The following is a 20,029-nucleotide window of genomic DNA, read 5'->3' on the forward strand; positions in this document are numbered from 1 at the left end:
AGTCTGGTCCACATTTTGTTAGAAAGCAATTTTGTCCTCATCCTGATTAGTCAAAACGTTTCTCCGATTCGTATTGGGACCTCTGGAGAAGGGTCAGTGCTTGATGGAGCCCCAGCTTTGCTTCACTCTGCAGAACTGCCCCTTAAAGCCGTGTTTCTCACAGTTGGAAAACTTTAAGAAGTTGGGCTTCAACTCCCAGAATTCCTTAGCCAGCATAGAATTGTGGCTGGGGAATTCTGGGACTTGAAGTGTGGGCTTCTTAAAGTTGCAAACCTTGAGAAACACTGCCTGAAGGTGGAGGAAAGAGAATGGACAATGGATGCGTATTGATGGACGTGGAGAAGTAATGGAAGGGGAAAGCGAGGGAAGGAGAAATACCAGTGATGGGTTATCACACTGAATGCTCCCTGAATCCTACGATTCTTGCTAATGAATGACCGCAAACCCTTCTAGCTTTAGCGCCTGTTCTAATATATCAGACTACCCAGGAGTGTATTATCTCATAGGGAGCAATATGACAGATCAGGGGTCTTCAAACCCATACTGGTTGGAGAATTCTGGGAGTTGAAGTCCACAAGTCACAAAAGGGCCCAAGTTTGAAGACCCCTGTGATTGATCCTCCACACTAGGGGTGTCCAACCTTGGCAACTTTAAGACGTGTGCACTTTAACTCCCAGAATTCCCCAGCCAGTATGGCCAGTTGAGGAATTCTGGGAGTTGAAGTCCACAAACTTTAAAGTTTGCCATGTTTCGAGACCCCTACTCTACAGTACATCAACATTTCACCCACAGCAATGGCTCCAAAGACTGCAATAGGAATATGAAAACAAACCAATTCAAAGGTCTTTATTCTTACTACATGGTTTCAGACAGGTGATCTTACTAAGAATGACACATCTGGTGGGGTTGAGCAATTTTGGAGAAACCAGTTGCTAGTTATTTAATTTCATATGCTTCCATAATGAAGGAGAGGCATTATAAGGATTTATTGCTTTGGGTGCCAAAGACAGTTGATAAAAGTTTCGGCATTGTGATACTTGGATTTGGGCAGAAGATTTGTGGCTACATCTCAGGAAGCAAAATACCCTGGGAAGAATTACATCTGCGTCTCAGATGGGATCGATCATTGCAAGTGCTATCCAAACGTCAAATCTGCCTGGAAGCCATGTTTGTTGATTGCATGTTATAGTTGAATTATAATTTATTGTAATATCTTCACTAAATCTTTTCACACAGCACTGGAACCTAAGGGTGTTGGCATATCTTGCATTCCAGACCGGTAGAACTGATTTTTAATCTCTTTGTTCATGCTCAGGGGTATATTTTCCAATGCTGAAAGTCAGGCGTCTTCCTCCTAACAATGTGAACCCAGCCAGGGAATCTTACAAAGCAGTTTGAAACTTACTCCATATTTGCTCATAAGACTGTTTCTTGAGTCATGTTTTCTTCTTTTAGACAAATGTCCAGTACCTTACAAAAATTTTTTTTTGGGGTGGGACACAGAAGGGACAGTCCCACCTTAGGCATGAAAGCTAACCGGGTGACTTGGGCCAATTAGAAGGAGACTGGGAGTTCTAGTCCTACCTTAGGCATGAAAGCCAGCTGGGTGACTTTGGGCCAATCACCAGGAGTTGGTGAGTTCTAGTCCCGACTTGATCTGCAAATAGAAGTAGAATGACACTAGCAAAAGAAATAGAAATAATAATAGGCACCCTAGGTGCAATCCCAAAACAATGGAGCGCCACTTGAGCACCAGTGGCATTGATGAAACCCCATCAGTCAATTGCAAAAGGCAGCTTTATTTGGGAACAGCTTACATCCTGCCACAATACCTCCAAATATCCACATCTGCCTACCCCAGGGCCTTGGGAAGGACTCGATAAGTGGACAAAAATGCCCAATACAGTCTGAACATCTGGCTGACTGCGGCCAATCCTAATAATTTATTAAACTTAGCTGCCACTGCAATCCCAGAGCCTCTAGGAAAGGACCTTGTGTCATCCCAAGTTCAGTCTCAACTCTCATCCATCCATCCATTCATCTTTCCCTTTCTTCTTTCTGTACGGATCTCCCTCTGCTTTGCAACCTCGGTCTTGACGAAGAGCTCTGCAGGACTCAGAAGCCTGCATCCTCTTCCAGTCGCCGCACGCCTCTCTTTTTCAGGAAAGATAATAATAAAAAAAAGCAATATCTGCCTCCCGAGCCTATTTCGACGCCTTTCCTTTCTCCTTAGCACACAAGGTCTTTGCGCAGCGCTGGCCGGGGAAAGGGATTGAAGAGAGAGAGAGAGAGAGAGAGAGAGAGAGAGAGAGAGAGAGAGAGAGAGAGGGAGAAGACGAGCGAGACCGCATTGTGGTTGGCGCGCCCGGCCGCGCGCTCTCCCTCCCCCTCCCGTCTCCGGGCCGTCGCCGCCGTTGCGGCGGTACCGCGCATGCGCCGCAGCCCGCATTCCATCATGGCGGACCTGTCCGACTTTCTCTCCTGCCGCGGCGAGGCTTCGTGGCGCCGAGCCTGAGGCGGCGGCTGGAGCCTCTTCCCCTCCCGGCGCTCGCCGCCTTCTCCCTCCGGTCCCCCCGCGCGGTGAGTGCCCAGGCTCCCTCTCCGGCCGCGCGAGGCTCCCCTCCGGACCTCCAGGGCGGGGCAGTGGCCGGGCGGGGGGAGGAGGAGGAGGAGGAGGAGGAGGGGGAGAAAAGGGGGGGGAGAAGGACGCGCTGGGGGGGGCGGGATCCCCCCCCCGGAAATACTGGATCGAGGAGGGGGCGAAGAGGCAGAGCCCACTTTCCTCCCTCCCTCCCCATGCCAGTCCCCTCCTTGCCCAGCAACAGCCCCCCCCCGCTTAACCCCTCTCCATCCCCACAGCTGATTTGCAAACCCCCCCCCCCAACAATTCCAGGATTTTTGAAAAAAAAAAAAGTGCTGATCTCCATTCTCCCCGTTGCAAAAGCAGCCCTTGCAGCCCCAGCTTTGCATTTCCCCCCCCCCTCCCTGTTTTATTTCCTCCCCGCCTCCCCCCCCAGGGCCAAGTCTTTTTTTTTAATAAATAAATAAATCCCCATTTCCTTAAATTTTCCAGCGCCTGCCTTCTTCGCTCTCTCCCCTGCCTGCCTGCCTGCCAGCCAGCCTCGCATTCCCATCTCGGCTATTATTCCGGGAAACACCCCGCCCCCTTCCTACAGCTGATCCTTTTGCTGTATTTCCAAAGCTTCCCACCTTCTCCAAACAGTCTCTGCTTCTGCCCACCCACCCCCTTTTTTTTGGGTGGGGTGGGGGATGGAGAAGGGGATATGTGGGTTGAGAAGGGAAGAGAGGCTTGGAAAGATCTGAAGAAGAGGGAGGGTTTTGGCTTGGTGAGGATGGGGGTGGGTGGGGGTGCTTGCTGTTAATCCTCGGAGGTGGAAAGGGGTTTTGGGGAGAATGCATTGGAGGAATGGAGGTGGTGGGTTGGGTTGGGGGCTTTGTGGGGCTGGGCTCCCCAAAAATGGGGTAACGGGGGGGGGGAATGGGTGGGGGGAGGTAACCACAGCTTAGCTCAGGCAGGAAAGTTGGGCTGGAATCAAGGTGAATAAGCTGGATCTGCAAGAATGGGCAAAGGGGGAGAGATTGCGGAGAGGGGTTCAGGAACGGGGTGGTGGTGGTGATAGGGGGTTTGTTGTGCAAGGATGCGCACGAGGGGGCTGGGTTTCAGAAGCGGAGGTGGCAAAGTTAGTAGAGTTGGTGGAAGGAACCATATGCCTGTCCCCCAGGGCTGTGATTTATCCTCAAAACATCTGGAAATGCAAGGCAAAGGTATAAGAAACTTCATGGTGCCGGTGGAAAGATACTTAGAGAGAAATGTATTTTTTTTTTATGGAGGCGAGATCAATATGCCTCTGTTTTGCTTCTACCTGCTTTGTGGAAGTAAAGTAGAGGGAAGTTCTCTTTGGGGATGGGGAAGAGAAAGATGGTTAGAAATGTCAGCGCCCCCCCCCCAAAAAAAATCTCCTTTCCCAGTAGAGCAGAGGTGTGATGGGTCCGATTGCTATTCCCTTTTAAAGGTTTCAACTCTAGGTGACTTATCTTTTTCTGTTGCTGATTGCCGGCAGCTAATTATTTTGAAAAGAGGGGAAAGAGGGTGGAGGAAGGGGGGGGAATGCTTTCCCCTTCGCTCTTCTCCACCCCTTTCCCCGTTCAGTGCTGTCTGTCTATCTGAATGCCACGTCGCCTTCCCCGGCCTTTTGACTGAGTGCATAGCAGTGTACTAGATACTCAGCACCTCCTACTACAGCGTCTCTCCTGAGCCAAAGGTAGGTGCCCGTTAATCGACCGCTGCTGCTGCTACCCATCCACCTGTCTCTTGAATCCCTTTGGATCCCTTCCTTTTGGGAGAGAGAGAGAGAGAGAGAGCCCAATGTGAAGAGTCCTGGTTAACAGGGAAGATTTTAGTAGGTGCCAAGCAAAATCTGCCGAGTTTCAGTCGTGTCTTTTTGCAGCTGTGATGGCAGGCTGGGGGAATATAGTTCAGATGATGGCAACCTCTGTTTTGGGATTAAGAAGACCACTTTCCCCCTCCCTCCCTTGCAAGATCCTTTCCTCAACATATGGCAAATAGTGTGTGTTGTTATAATCTTGCCAACTGGCGGTCAGTGACGCAAATACTGGCAGGTGTACATTAGTTCATTGTACATTTCCTGTTTGTACTCTTTTTTTTTCCAGCTTTTTTTTAGCCATCAGTGTAAATGGAATCTGTTTCATATTTTTATCTGTTTCTTTTTTTAAAAAAAAAATGGTGTTTGCTTTAGATTAGTTATGGAAAAGCATATCTATTTTTGATAGGGAAACCTATGTTCAATCTTCATGCCTTTATGCTGATAAATATATCATCATGGGTAGAGATGGCAAACTGTAGCTTAAAACCTAAAATGATAACAGAATTAACAGAATTGATAACTCTTTCAGCTAAGTGCTGTAGTTTGATTCTTAATTGATTATTGGTGGCTTCTGCGATATAGGTGTTTTAAGACCAGTTGCTACGTACAGCAGCCATTATGCAATGGTATCCATGACATTTTTTCAAAATGTCAAATTTGCCAGCCTGGAAAAATGTGAGAGTCTGGCATAATCAGTTTACAGCTGAGAAATTATGTCTTGGCTATGATCAGTTTGAAAAAAAGGGTAATTTATGCTGGTCTTTCTTTCTTAACCATATTGGTAACACGCCTATCACCAGGATCTGATTTATATGTGGGTTGTAATAATGAGTGAAATAATTTGTGTAACTGTTTTTGTTATTTAGGAAATGTGCTGTAAGCATCTTCATTTTATTTTGTTTTTCATGTTTTTTTCTGTGGAGCCCAGGGCAATCAATATATGCCTTGCAAAACTCTTAAGTAGCTTATGCAGTTGTATGAGCCAAGATCATTCACTTGTCAAATACTTAAAAATAAGAACAGAAAAAGAAAATGAGAGAATTAGTGCAACACAGTATTTTGGTTTTACTCTTCTGGGGGTGTTTTGAAGAGTATAACAACTGTTAGAATTAAATAGAAGTAGAAAAATATAGTACTTTTTTGAAAACTTGGAAAAATAATATTGCCTTATGCTAAAATAGTGTTATGGACGGTTACCAGCTCTGGTTAAGTTGGCGATCACCAAATAAACATTTTTCCTTTCTTGCTACTTGAAATATCACGGCAGTTCTTTCCTCCCAAACTCTGTTTGTAATTGTGTTTTTTAAAATTTAATATTTTTGTACAAATTAAATTTTTCTATTGAAGCAGGCCTTTATATATCCTGTTTTCCCTTTCACCTGCATTCTTGTATGGCACAAAAGTTATATTTTAATTTGCGAAGGTTGAGATAGTGGATTTTTCAGCTCTTATCTCTTTTGCAGAGCAGAAGTTTTGGATTCCTGAATAAGGAAAACAGATAGAGCTCTATCTCATCTTCTAGAAGCACTCATTGTGGTGGAGATGTAATATATTCTTTCTCTCTCTCTCATATTAACCTACATTTTCTTGTCTATCTTTCTTGGTGATCCTGTAACTCAGTCATTTAGAAAAACCAACAAATCCCAACAGCATTAGAGCTTCCAGGATTCACAGATTTGCACAAATATTGTTGCACATGTGATCTCCCAGGTTTGAGTCTGTCACCTGAATCTGAATAAACATTTACTTTGGCACAGAAACTTGAAAAAGCCTTAAAGGGGACTTATGCATTGATAAGCGGAATTGATTAGGAATGCTAAGGACTGTGGAATGACCAGAGAATGTAATGCCCTGTTGTGGCGCCCCAATATTGTTCAAAACTGCTGTCAGCAAATCTTCCTAAGGATTGTTTCAGATGAATGAAAGCCACTATGACTAATAACTGCAGTTCGCTGGATCATTGCCAAACCTCATACAATGATCCTGCAGATGACCTTTCCTGGATTAGGACTTTTAAAATTTAGGGTTATGCAAAGTGTGATAATTTACTTATAATGCCTATCACAAATGGTTGTAGGTAGAGAAAGTTCTGTGCTACAGGTTTAGAGTTCGAATCCTGCCTTAGGCATGAAAACCGGCTAGGTGACTTTGGGCCATTCTCTCTCACCCCGTGACATCAGCCTCGTGCAACAAGCGGGTTGGTTAATTCCTGTCGTGACCAATTGATCAATACTTGGTTGATTTTTTTTTTAAAAAGACCCTACACTTGTGGGGAAAAAAGTCTAGGAAGAAAAGAGAAGGGAAATAACATGAGTGACCTCTTGCTCCCCTGAACATTATATATATAATTATATATATATCAGTGCTTTGTGTAAATCTGATGTGGGATGTAAATATTGTTTAATATTTAAGGATAGCATTATTAATCTTTTATCCTATAGTGTATTAGATTAATCGATCCATTCAGAAGATAATAAGGTTTTGTGAAAGTTTTACCTGAAAGTGAAAATGCAAAATAATTTAATACTAGGGTTTAATGCTAGATCATTTTCCTCTTAAAGGGATAATGGAATCAAATTAAGAACTTAGCCTTTGTTCCCAGTGCTAGTGAAATTTCCTTTAAACTTTATGCATCTATGTTTTTATTACTGCAAGAACAGCTGTATTGGGGTGATTGATTGGCTTGTTCTATGTTTGAGTGCCATTAACCACACGCACACAAAATCCTCTTGGTTTTAATATATTGAATATATTGAAACTTCCCATGTTTCCTTGAGTCTCCCAGAGCTGGGAAATTGTGGCTGATAAGAGCCAGATTCTTAATAAATAAGCTGCTCAAGGAATACATGGTATGGCAGCCTGTGTGGCAGTTAGTTCCAATTACACCACTATCTTGGAATAAATATCCGTAATGAAGCTGGATTAGTGTGCTCATTAAGATAGACTTATAATATCTGAGCGATCAAAACTATCCTACGACTCAAGCGATTGTTCCTTTTAAGAAGCCTGCAACTTATCGCTTACCATCCTCTGCGTATAATGTCAGAAATGAACTTGAAGCCTTGAAGGATATCTAGCCACACAATCTGCACAACGTGGGATGGCCTCAAGGAAGCATTCCTCCTCAATTTCCCCAACCTTATTTTAGCTTTTGTAATTATATATATAAAAAAGGCTCGTGTGTACATTTCAGGAACACATAAAATGAAAGCAAGATTTCCTCCCTCTCCCCCCCCCCCCCGTTTTCAGTACTTGGATGGAAGAAGAGGAGCTGTACAAGATAGAGGAGGATAGCAGGCCCAAAGAGAGTGTGTTGACTTAACAGAGCAGGATGGAGGATGAGATTGGGAAGAGTGGCAGAAAACATAAAGATAAAATTGCGAAGCCCAGGTGGCTGAGAGCACTGGCGTGGCGTCTACAGGGGTACCAACTTGTTCAGGTTCTTTGCAGGTGTCAGCAAGTACACGAATGGAGGTGGCCCTGTACTTGTGTTCAAAAGGACTTTTGACAAAAAGTCCTCGAGTAAACTAAGTAGTCATAATATTGCAGGAAAAGTCCTCCCATGGATCGGTAATTAGTTGAACTATAATAATAATAATAATAAGTTGGAAGGGACCTTGGAGGTCATCTAGTCCAGGGCTCAGGCAGGAAACCCTATACCATTTCAGACAAGTGCCTGGCCAGTCTCTTCTTAAAAACTTCCAGTGTTGGAGCATTCACCACTTCTGGAGGCAGGTTGTTCCACTGGTTAATTGTTCTAACTGTCAGGAAGTTTCTCCTTAGTTCTAGGTTGCTTCTCTCTTTGATTAGTTTCCATCCGTTGCTTCTTGTCCTGCCTTCAGGCGCTTTGGAGAATAGCTTGGCTGCCTCTTCTTTGGGGCAGCCCCTGAGATATTGGAACACTGCTATCATGTCACCCCTCACCCGTCTCTTCATTAAACTACACATACCCAATTCCAGCAACCGTTCCCTATATGTTTTAGCCTCCATTCCCCCAATCATCTTTGTTGCTCTTCTCTGTACCCTTTCTAGAGTCTCGACATCTTTTTTACATCGTGGTGACCAAAACTGGATGCAGTATTCCAGGTGTGGCCTTACCAAGGCCTTGTAAAGTGGTATTAGTACTTCATGTGATCTTGATTCTATTCCTCTGTTAATGCAGCCTAGCACTGTGTTGGCTTTTTTGGCAGCTGCAGCACACTCCTGGCTCATATTTAAGTGATTGTCCACTAGGACTCCGAGATCTCTCTCACAGTTACTACTATTGAGCAACTATGGTTAGGAAATGCCCAGCCAGGCAGGGTGGAGGCCTCAAGCAGGGAATTAGCGTTGAATTGCAAGAGATCCAGGACCATTCTCTCTCCCCCCCTCCGGAACCTTATCTATCTGTTGCCAAGGGAAGGCCAGTAGTTTTGGGAGAATTTTGTATTATAGACAGAATACAGGAAAGTGGTTAGCTGGAACTCAGCACATACGGATCTGCTTGCTTGCGCCTGACAGCTATGGAAAACAGAATGGAATAAATGAACTGTTTTTCACATTGGAGGAAGGTACAAAGTAGTGTCCCCCCAGGATCTGGTTTGGGCCCATGTTCAAATTGTTAATAAATGAGTTAGTCGAGACATTTCCAATTAAGTGACAAAATTGGCAGATGACACAATCGTTTAAGCGAAGACATAAGGGAATTGCGAACAGCTCCAATGAAATCTCTTCCAACAATGTTTAGATCACTAAATGGCAAATGCAATTTAATCTCTTCCAGCATGATGATAGTTTGCCACTTCATACTAGGTGCATGGGAAAAAACAACACATTTTCATATTCTCATCTAATTCAATATTAAGTTTCACTTTAATAATATGTAGCATAAGTATATTTCCAAGCAATGCATTTTAATGCGTTTTAATTTTCATCTGTTCATCTATTATATTTATCCTCCCACTTCAGCTTTTGCAGGTAATCTCAACCAGTATAGTTGGGTGGGTAGGTAGGTAGATGGAGGGATGGAGGGAGGGAGGGAGGGAGAAAAAAGAGATATCTGTAACTTTCCTGATTTTGATCCCCAGCCTCTGGCTTAAGTACTTCCTATTAGTTTACCAAATGTGAATTGATGCCTATGCGATACTATGATTGAATGTGTGAAGTTATGGTATATTTTGATCTTGATTAGTTGAGTTTGTATTCAAGTTCTTTTGAACATATGTACTGTATGTATGTGTGTGTGTGTGTGTGTGTGTGTGTATGTGTGTATGTGTATGTATATGTGTGTGTATGTATATATATATGTGTATGTATGTATGTATGTATATATGTATGTATATATATGCATGTATATATATATGTGTGTGTGTGTGTATACACACACACACACACACACATCATATAGAATCATAGATCTGAGTAAATAAATCATACTTCCCTTCCTGATATGTTGTCATTTTCTTCTACATTGATGGATTAATCTTGTGAGTGTTTTTCCCAGCCTTTATTAAAATTACCCTATAAAACCTTACGCTAATACTTTCTCCTGCATTATGCAATAACACTGTATGTGCTAGCCCTGTCTTACTCTCTTTTATAACCAACCAGTATAGAAGAAATATCCAATATGACTTTATAGTGAAAAATGTATATATATGCATGTATATATATGTGTGTGTGTGTGTGTGTATACACACACACACACACATCATATAGAATCATAGATCTGAGTAAATAAATCATACTTCCCTTCCTGATATGTTGTCATTTTCTTCTTCTACATTGATGGATTAATCTTGTGAGTGTTTTTTCCAGCCTTTATTAAAATTACCCTATAAAACCTTACGCTAATACTTTCTCCTGCATTATGCAATAACACTGTATGTGCTAGCCCTGTCTTACTCTCTTTTATAACCGACCAGTATAGAAGAAATATCCAATATGACTTTATAGTGAAAAATGTATCGGTCTCAAGTTATGACAACGGAAAATTGAAGGGAGTAGAAAAATGTTGAACTCATACAGAGCTTCATAATAAAATTGAAGGCACCAGACTAGAAACTAGTAGGTTATGAGTTCTAGTCCCGCCTTTGACACGAAAGCTGGCTGGAAGACTTTGAGCCAATCACCAGAAGACTGTAAGTTCTAGTCCCACCTTAGGCGTGAAAGCTGGCTGGGTGACGTTGGGCCAGTCACCAAGAACCTGTAAGTTCTAGTCCCGCCTTAGGCATGAAATTCAGCTGGGTGATGGTTGGCTAGTCACTCAGCCCAATCCATCTCGCATGGTTACCATTTTGGGAAAATAGGTGGAAGGAAGGAGTATTAGGTATGTTTGCTGCTTTGAGTTATTTGTAAGAATAATAAAGGTGGGATATAAATAAATCATTTAGAGCTGTGATTTTATCCAGTGATATTAAAATGCCATGAAATACTTTTGCTGATTGCAATCATGTACTGTATATCAAGTTTGGTATACTTATTTTGATTTTGAGGAGTCAAGATATGGCGATAAATGTCCAGGGAGAAATATATATATTGAAATGTCTTTATCGAGAGAGAAAATGCATTTGTGTTTTCAGGAATTAAAAAGTTTTAACACCCTTTGGTGTTTTAATCCCTCATCATAGGCAGAATTGTCAGACATATTAATTTATGTGTGTATTTTCCACCTGCGCATGCAGAATCTGTTTGACTGCATTTGCTTTTGGAGCGAAACTTAAAGAAATGTTTCTAATGGATTATTTGCAACCCAGTGGCGTTTTTCTGGACAGAAGCCAAATATTATACACACAAGAGAGGGCATATAAGGTCTCCCGGGAAACATTTAATGTTATTTCTAATGATTTAATAACAAACATATGTCCAATTATGAACAGATTACTATTATGGAAAATATGTGGCCTCCCAAAAGTTAATTTATAACTAGGCTCCTGTTAAAAGACTTATTTGTCTGATCTTTTTTCAAATTCGGAATATGTAAATCAGTTCTCCTGAAATGCTTCTGTGTGGTCTCACTTGTAACGGAGAGAAAATCTTTTGGGAATAATCTGATAAAAGTACTTCAGATGAGATTACCAAAAGGTGGGCATGAAATAGTCAAAGAGTGATTGACTGTTGAGTTCTGGTTCTGTTTGGGCTGTGTTCATAAATTAACGATTATCTACTAAAGTGTTGCTCTCACGTTCCAAAATAAGCTTTTTAGACCAGGGGTCTTCAAACTTGGTCCTTTTATGACTTGTGGACTTCAACTCCCAGAATTCCTCAGCCAGGCATGCCAAGTTTGAAGACCCGTGCTTTAGACAATCTCATAAGGTAGATTCCTGTGTTTGGAGAATGGCGAGATGCTGCTCAAATAATGTTCTCCATCTATAATTTGTGTCATACTAGCTGGCAGGGACAAAATGTAGATATGAATCCCACAATAAACTTTGAATCATCTCAGTATCCCAATAGATTGAGGACAATCTTTTATGCGAACTGGGCCAGATCATGTCAGATCCAAGTTTTGTTTGGCTGGGCGTTAGGTTTGTGTGTGTTTGTGTGTGTCACTTTGGGTTCGTTTGTTTGACTCCTGGGGACTGGGCAAGTCTCTACATTTTTCTCACAAGATTTTGGAATTGCTTTTGCCTCTTTTTCTAGGGCTGAGAGAGAAGGACTGGTCCAAGGCCATCCAGTTAGAACTCATGGTCTCTAGCCTGAAGCTTTAACCACCATATCAAACTGGCACTAGAGTACCATGACATTCAAGGATTTCTGCTTTGAGTTCATTGTCAGCATATGCTTCTGGGCCAATGATAGCTGCATCATTGATTAATGAATGAAGAATTGTCAATGTACACCAAGTGTACTACTTCTGCCAACTCTCCCTATGGCATATGCCAAGATTCCCCCCAAAAAGTGATTTCTAAGCATTAAAGCATTGCTTTCGATTTGGATCCCTTCTCAGTTCAAATCCAATACTCTAACCACTGCACCACATTTACTCTCGGATGAAACCAAGTAATCCAGTCTAGATTACTCAGGTGAAATCCAGTAATTCAGAGTCTAGAGGTATTAATAAATTGCTCACTGTACTTATTCGTGCAAATAAGGGACTGGCAGCTAGTATGTGGGTTGGATGCTTGGATGCTTTGTCTGCTTTCCTACCATCCGTTCTTTGGCTGACTGGAGATGAAATTACAAAATTCCATGAGATATTTACCTAAAAATGAATATGAACATGTAATTTGGCTTTTGCAAACCACAGATGTCCTCATTAAATCCCAGACTGGTTGGATTGCCAGCGTTACAGGAATATCAGTTCTGGAATGACTGAGAATGTTCTTAATAGAAAATGATTCATGGAATATAGGATTAACAGAGTTGGAAGGGACCTTGGAGGTCTTCTAGTCCACAGGTCGGCAACCTGCGGCTCCGGAGCCGCATGCGGCTCTTTGAGCCGTCTCTTGCGGCTCCCAGCCGCCCGGTGCGCGCGCACCTCTTCCAACGGGCAGTGGTGCGCGCGCACCTCTCCAAATGGAGAGTGGCACCGCCCGTTTGGAGAGGTGTACGCGCACCTCCCCGAATGGGCGGAGGTGCGCGTGCACCTCCCCAAACCTTTGGAGAGGTGCGCGCGTACCTCCGTGCGAACGGGCAGCGGTGCCGCTCTTTCAGGAAGCCCGCCGCGGCCCGTCTGTGAAGCTGCCGAAAGCGGCAGCTTAGCAGACGGGCCGCGGCAGCTTCCGCAAAGATCGGCGCCCCTGCCCATTCCGAGAGGTGCGCGCGCACCTCTCCGAACGACCGGAGGTGCGCGCGCACCTCCCCAAACCTTTGGGGAGGTGCGCGCGTACCTCCGCGCGAACGGGCAGCGGTGCCGCTCTTTCAGGAAGCTGCCGCTTTCGGCAGCTTCCTGAAAGAGCGGCGCCGCTGCCCCTTCGCACGGAGGTACGCGCGCACCTCCCCAAAGGTTTGGGGAGGTGCGCGCGCACCTCCGGTCGTTCGGAGAGGTGCGCGCGCACCTCTCGGAATGGGCAGGGGCGCCGATCTTTGCGGAAGTTGCCGCGGCCCGTCTGCTAAGCTGCCGCTTTCGGCAGCTTCACAGACGGGCCGCGGCGGGCTTCCTGAAAGAGCGGCGCCGCTGCCCCTTCGCACGGAGGTACGCGCGCACCTCCCCAAAGGTTTGGGGAGGTGCGCGCGCACCTCCGGTCGTTCGGAGAGGTGCGCGCGCACCTCTCGGAATGGGCAGGGGCGCCGATCTTTGCGGAAGCTGCCGCGGCCCGTCTGCTAAGCTGCCGCTTTCGGCAGCTTCACAGACGGGCCGCGGCGGGCTTCCTGAAAGAGCGGCACCGCTGCCCATTCGCGCGGAGGTACGCGCGCACCTCCGGTCGTTCGGAGAGGTGCGCGCGCACCTCTCGGAATGGGCAGGGGCGCCGCTCTTTCAGGAAGCTGCCACGGCCCGTCTGCAAAGCTGCCGAAAGCGGCAGCTTTGCAGACGGGCCGTCGCCATCGGGCAACCGGGAACCGGTTCCATCTCATTTTTTAAAAAATGGCAGCCGCGTGCGTCCGCGCATGCGCAAAAAACCTTTTTGCGCATGCGCGTGCATGGACACACGCACGCGGCTCCCTCTTTTTTTAATTTGTGATGGAACCGGTTCCCAGTGGCTCTTTTTCTTTTTTAGGTTGCCGACCCCTGTTCTAGTCCAACCCTCTGTTCAAGCAGGAGATCCTATACCATTTCAGACAAATCGCTGAAATGGTGTAGGGCAGGGGTAGGCAACCTTGGCTCTTTTATGACTCGTGGACTTCAACTCCCAGGAATTCTGGGAGTTGAAGTCCACGAGTCAGGAATTCTGAAGTCCACAGCTCAGGAATTCTGGGAGATGAAGTCCACGAGTCATAAAAGAGCCAAGGTTGCCTACCCCTGATATAGGGTCTCCTGCATTCTATGCCCTTCTCTGGTAATTGATGTTAAAGAATATCTACATCTTGGTTTCCTTGATGGGCAGCCAATATATGTGTGTGTGTGTGTGCGTGTGTGCGCACGTGTGTGTGTATTTGAAACAAAACTCAGTTTTGATCTTATTCCTGTTCTAATAGTCCCTTTATTACTATTGCAGGCACATGGAAAAGTTACTAATGCATTTTGAATATTAAGATCAGTTCCTACGTTCCTTTAGCCCAGGGGTCTTCAAACTTGGCCCTTTTATAACTTGTGGACTCCAACTCCCAGAATTCCTCAGCCAGCGTGCCTGGTTCAGGAATTCTGGGAGTTGAAGTCCACAAGTCACAAAAGGGCCAAGTTTGAAGACCCCTGCTTTAGGCAGTAGAGTTTGGCTATCTGTCATCTAGTTTTTCTGAAATAGTTACGTGTTGATTTCTTCTCCATTCTCCAGTATGGTTCTCTGACGAGTTGCCGTGTATGCTACCTTGCGTATGTTCAGGGGACTTTGGTAGTTCATACTTTCCTTCATAATCCTGAAATAACTTCTCGTCCTTGGGAAGCCATAGCACAATGTAAGAAGAAATTTGCTTCCATGAAACATGAAACCTGCCCTTAAAAACTCACCTGCATGTTTTGGACCTGTTTCCTTGTCTTCAATAACTGTACAGTCGTAGTAATTCTCTCCTGATCATTGATCTCCCTTTTTAAAATTTCTTCTAAACTACAAGAAGCAATACTTCAATGTTCTTTACTATTTAAACAGCGGTGATGATGGGCAATTAGTTATCTGTTGTGTTTATTGAAGCATTTCTAGGGAAGAAAGGAAAATGTCATAAGGATCCAACTATTTTTCCGTTAAGATTAATTTCAGAGTGAAACATATAATTCTCTTTCCTTGAATTGGAATATCCAAGATACGCAGTCTTCAGGCCTTCCTCAATCTTGGGAATTGAGGATTTACTTAATCCACATTCATACTAGGTATCACTTCCCACAGTAACATTTGAAATTTGGGCATTGGAAGTGTCAATGCAAAGTTCTAAATTGCAGACCTCTGGAATCCTTGATTTTCCTCCCTCAGTGTGTTTCAGTTCAACCCAAATTAAATACTTTGAATTCAATTTGATATCAAGTTTCAACTTTCAAAGCCTTGTTTATGTGTGTTGATATGAAATAATAGATACCTTGTCACAGCTTTTTAAAACTACTGGTCTCTAATGGTATCTAGTGGCTTTTTCTGAAGGACCTTTGGAGCTAATGCCATACACTGTGTTGGGGATTTTATTTGTCTCATGTTTATGTTTTACATTTTATTGTATATTGTATATCTTGTTTGCCGCTGAGAGTTTTGTCTTTGAGGCAGGGTTTATTGTGATAAATAAACCAAAAATCCTGAATAAATAACCTTACGTATTGAAGAACATCTTTCTTTCTTTCTTTCTTTCTTTCTTTCTTTCTTTCTTTCTTTCTTTCTTTCTTTCTTTCTTCCTTCCTTCCTTCCTTCCTTCCTTCCTTCCTTCCTTCCTTCTCTTTCTTTCTTTCTTTCTTTCTTTCTTTCTTTCTTTCTTTCTTTCTTCCTTCCTTCCTTCCTTCCTTCACTCTTTCTTTCTTTCTTTCTTTCTTTCTTTCTTTCTTTCTTTCTTTCTTTCTTTCTTTCTTTCTTTCTTTCTTTCTTTCTTCCTTCCTTCCTTCCTTCCTTCCTTCCTTCCTTCCTTCCTTCCCTCCTTCACTTTCTTTCTTTCTTTCTTTCTTTCTTTCTTTCTTTCTTTCTTTCTTTCTTTCTTTCTTTCTTTCTTTCTTTCTTTCTTTCTTTCTTTCTTTCTTCCTTCCTTCCTTCCTTCCTTCCTTCCTTCCTTCCTTCCTTCTTTCTTTCTTTCTTTCTTTCTTTCTTTCTTTCTTTCTTTCTTTCTTTCTTTCTTTCTTTCTTTCTTTCTTTCTTTCTTTCTTTCTCTATCCTTCTCATTTAGAGGCGATTCTTATAACCTTTATCTGCTTTCTTACCCAGTTTCAATTCCTCTCCCCCCCTCTTTTTCCTGGAAATATCCTTGGGGGGTGTCACATACTACTTTAGAATCAGAGTGCAAACTCAAAGCTTGTTGGTGTGGACTTTAAGAAGCAATTAACTGCCAGATCTTAGACATTTTACATTATGACAGTCGCAGCATTTGTTTTGCACTTCGATTAAACCGTATTTTAAGTTTACTGTATCTTAAACAGGCCGATTTTGGAGGTTCATGAGAAATGTTGCATTCTGGGAAGAAGGATCATATTTAGCCTTTGCAAAGCGCCTGTGATAGTTTTTGCATACCTTGGCACCCAGTTCTTTTAAAAGTTCTATAATGCAAGCTGGTATTACCAGTTTTCATCAAACTCAATTGCTAGTGTCCCTGAGGTGACAAAGTAGGGGATCGTGCCAAGAATTCTCAGGGAAATAGGGTGCTTTACTGCAAAAAAAAAAATAATAATAAATAAATTGCCAGACAGACAAGAAATATATAAAAGAGACTGGATAGCCATTTTTCTGAAATGGTATAAGGTTTCCTGCCTGAGCAGGGGGTTGGACTAGATGATGATGGTGGTGGTTGTTGTTATTATTATTGTTGTTGTTGTAGTCATTGACCTATGGCCACAATTGAGCCCCGAATTTTTCTTACTAAGTGAAACATTTGTTAAGTTAATTTTACCCGATTTTAAGAACTTTTGTGCCACAGTTGTTCAGTGAATCACTGCCGTTGTTCAGTTAGTAACATGGTTGTTAAGTGAATCTGTCTTCCCCATTGGCTTTGCTTGTCAGAAGGTCACAAAAGCTGATCGCATGACCCCGGGATGCTCTGACCATCATAAACACGAATCCGTGGCCAAACAGCTGAGTTTTGACCATGGGGATTACTGCAGTGGTCGTAAGTGTGAAAAATGGTCCTAAGTCGCTTTTTTTCACTGCCGTTGTAACTTTGAATGGTCACTAAATGAACTGTTGAACGTCGAGGACTACCTGTATTTAAGACAGGGGTCTTCAAACTTGGCCCTTTTATGACTTGTGGACTTCAACTCCCAGAATTCCTCAGCCAGCCATGCTGGCTGAGGAATTCTGGGAGTTGAAGTCCACAAGTCATAAAAGGGCCAAGTTTGAAGATCCCTGATTTAAGAGGAAATAGGATTTATTTATTTATTTTGCTCTGAATGGCATCTGTTAAAGATTTCCTCTCTCCTCTCCTCCCCCCCCCCCATTTTATTTTGTTGGGAAATACTTTGGGACTTCCTGATAGGCTAAAGGAGAGAAGTGGGCCGCGGTGTTTTCATATTTTCGATGAAGCTGATCTGCGTTTTAATTTCTGTTTCTGTGGAAAAAAGTATTTCCTTTCTCTGGGACCCAACCGGTCGGTTCCTGCATTTTCAATGTGATTGCTGGTTTGTTTTGTTTTTTAGAAGGAAGAGCGAGAAGCAGTTCCTTAATAGGAAAAGATAGCGCAGGCGGGGGTGATTTCAGAAATTCCTTGAAGTTCCCTGCAGAGTTGCTTCATTAATTCCCCCTGCTTTGCATCTCTCCCTCTCTCTCATTCTCAGGTCCACTTTCTGCATCAAATTTTGGTCATGGGCTGCGGAGCTCCTCCTCTGCGAGCTTAGAGGATGATTAAAAAATAAATAAATACATAATTGCCCATCATGAACTGATCCTTCTGCGGACGGAGAAAAAAAGATCTTAAGTAGATTTCTCAAGTGGGAAGGAAAAGATGCGTCTTCCAGAATGTTTTAACCCTGTTTTGAAAACATGTTCTCTGTGGGATTTTTTTTTAAAAATTTTTTTTAAGAAAGAGATCAAATTTGTAGGGAGCAGCACCGTCTGTACAATTAGCCCTTCTTAATGTGGCGAGTGGATCAGTATGATACCTGTGGTGAGTGGGAAAGCATTTTGCTTACGCTCAGAGGCACTGTTACTCTGTTATTAACTATTGAAAATCATTTTTGGTTATTAATCCTAGACTTAATTTGTGGCACACCGTTTATTATCACACTATTTTGAAACTGCCTCCAAACTACCTAAAAGTCTTCAAACTGCAAACGGTCTTAAAAGAAACAGATTTTTTTTTGGACCCGTAGCAGTCAGGTTTTCAGGCTGGAAACTACCTCGGCCATACCTTGGTGTGACCTGTGCGGAGATTGCTCCAGGGGTATACGCTCTTGGTTGTCCTTGATTTCTCAATAGCTTTCCATGTCATGGACAATGTGATTCTCAATCTGTGGTCCACAGAGCCCTGAGTGGCCGCAGTGTTTTTACAGTGGGTCCACAAAGGCTTGAAGAAATGTTTTGATTGAAATCTTGAGTTAAAGTCTTGGTGATCCGTAGCCATGGTCTGTGGCCACAAAGGTATTTAAAGGGGGTCTGTAGTGAAGAAAGGGACGCGGTGGCTCAGTGGGTTAGGACGCTGAGCTTGTCGATTGGAAGGTCGGCAGTTTGGCGGGTCGAATCCCGAGTGCCGCGTAGCAGAGTGAGCGCCTGTTACTCGTCCCAGCTTCTGCCAACCTAGCAGTTCGAAAGCACGTAAAAATGCAAGTAGAAAAATAGGGACCACTCCGGTGGGAAGGTAACAGCATTCCGTGTGCCTTTGGCGTCTAGTCATGCCGGCCACATGACCACGGAGACGTCCTCGGACAAGCGCTGGCTCTTCGGCTTTGAAACGGAGATGAGCACCGGCCCCTAGAGTCGGAAACGACTAGCACCCATGTGCGGGGGAACCTTTACCTTTACCTAGTGAAGAAAAGGTTGAGAACCATTGGACTGTGGTATCCTGAGGTCCATCTTCAAGAATTTGGAATGAATCTTACAATGTTCTCCATCTCCTTGAAGGAACGCTTCCAATGGGTGGTAGCAGGAGAGGACAGATGAAGTAGTATCTGATATGAGATTCAGTATCATCAAAACGTTTATTATATCCACCTATACATCTCAACCCTTGGCAAAATGAAAGCCCCGATCCAGTGCTTAGAGTACATCTAGTCAGAATGGGGAGGAGCAGACTGCAACAGAGGCCATTTAGAAAGGGTGTGTGGCTCTAATGATTCTAGGGAAATTCCGTCTTTTCCTTTGAGTAGAATAACAGAATAACAGAGTTGGAAGGGACCTTGGAGGTCTTCTAGTCCAACCCCCTGCTCAGGTAGGAAACCGTATACCATTTCAGACAAACGGTTGTCCAATCTCTTCTTAAAAACCTTTACAGTGTTGAAGCACCCACAACTTCCTGAAGGCAAGTCATCCTTATTATCTCGGTTGCTTCTCTCCTTGATTAGATTCCATCCATTGCTTCTTGTCCTGCCTCCGGGTGCTTTGAAGAATAGGTTTGACTCCCTCTTCTTTGTGGCAGCCCCTTGGATATTGGAAGATTGCTATCATGTCACCTGTAATCCTTCTTTTCATTAAACGAGACATACCCAATTCCTACAACCATTCTTTGTGTGTTTTATCCTCCAGTCCCCTAATCATCTTTGTTGCTCTTCTCTGCACACTTTCTAGAATCTAAATACCTTTTTTACATTGTGGCGACCAAAACTGGATGCAATATTCCAAGCGTGGTCTTACCATGGCCTTATAAAGTGGTATTAACACTTCACATGATCTTGATTCTGTCCTTCTATTAATGCAGCCTAGGATTGCATTAGCTTTTTTGGCTGCTGTAGCACATTGCTGGCTCATATTTAAGTGATTGTCCATTAGGAGTCTAAGATC

The 20,029-nt window shown here is 43.5% G+C and overlaps 1 protein-coding gene across 3 annotated transcripts in view; it reads left to right on the forward strand.

The window, feature by feature from the left end:
* Positions 1-2,438: 2,438 nt before the first annotated feature.
* The window catches only part of LOC308673328 (fibronectin type-III domain-containing protein 3a-like), a 60,262-nt gene continuing 42,671 nt past the window's right edge, over positions 2,439-20,029 (forward strand). Inside the window, exon 1 of one of the 3 annotated variants that reach the window (XM_081336928.1) lies at positions 2,439-2,580. The gene's annotated coding sequence lies outside the window, so the exon portion shown is untranslated. Of the gene's footprint in view, positions 2,581-3,658; positions 3,787-4,190; positions 4,284-20,029 lie in introns of those variants that run through there. The other 2 variants (XM_081336930.1, XM_081336929.1) reach the window with 2 other exon arrangements.

The sequence above is a fragment of the Vipera berus genome, assembly GCF_964194415.1.
Source record: "Vipera berus genome assembly, chromosome: 11".
NCBI classification, from domain to species: domain Eukaryota; kingdom Metazoa; phylum Chordata; class Lepidosauria; order Squamata; family Viperidae; genus Vipera; species Vipera berus.